The sequence below is a fragment of the Nansenia antarctica genome (assembly GCF_963989245.1).
Source record: "Nansenia antarctica genome assembly, chromosome: 15".
NCBI classification, from domain to species: Eukaryota; Metazoa; Chordata; class Actinopteri; order Argentiniformes; family Microstomatidae; genus Nansenia; species Nansenia antarctica.
The window spans coordinates 10,609,554-10,609,988 of NC_137685.1; the positions used below are offsets into that span (position 1 = coordinate 10,609,554).

General features: G+C 55.6%; 1 protein-coding gene across 3 annotated transcripts in view; it reads right to left on the reverse strand.

Annotated features, from left to right (window-relative positions):
- The window catches only part of pparg (peroxisome proliferator-activated receptor gamma), a 29,261-nt gene extending 29,094 nt beyond the window's left edge, over positions 1-167 (reverse strand). For all 3 annotated transcript variants that reach the window (XM_080545548.1, XM_080545547.1, XM_080545546.1), the window contains exon 1: positions 1-167. This exon is cut by the window's left edge. The gene's annotated coding sequence lies outside the window, so the exon portion shown is untranslated.
- Positions 168-435: the final 268 nt, after the last annotated feature.

A 435-nucleotide genomic window follows, 5' to 3' on the forward strand; every position in this document is an offset into this window, starting at 1 on the left:
TAAGGTTTACAAACAACTGGCGTTCCTGTTGTTGTTGTGGTTGTTGTTGTTGTTGTTGTTGTTGTTGTTGTTGTTGTTGTTGTTTGTTTGTCTTTAATTGTCACAACAGGCGCAGTCTGTCAATTAGACGGGAGAGGAGCGTACGTACACGGCGCGCTGATAAGACGTTGGCCCACTATTGCCTCTGTAACAGCGATAATCACTGCATGCCAAACGCGCTTGAGGTTTTCACGATGTTTTCCCCTCCCTCTCTCCCTCCCTCTCTCCCTCTCTCCCTCCCTCCCTCCTTCCCTCTCCCTCCCTCCCTCCCTCTCTCTCTCTCTCTCTCCCTCCCTCCCTCCCCCTCCCCTCCCCTCCCTCTCTCTCCCTCCCTCCCTCCCTCTCTCTCCCTCCCTCCCTACCTCTCCCTCCCTCCCTCCCTCTCCCCCCCTCCCT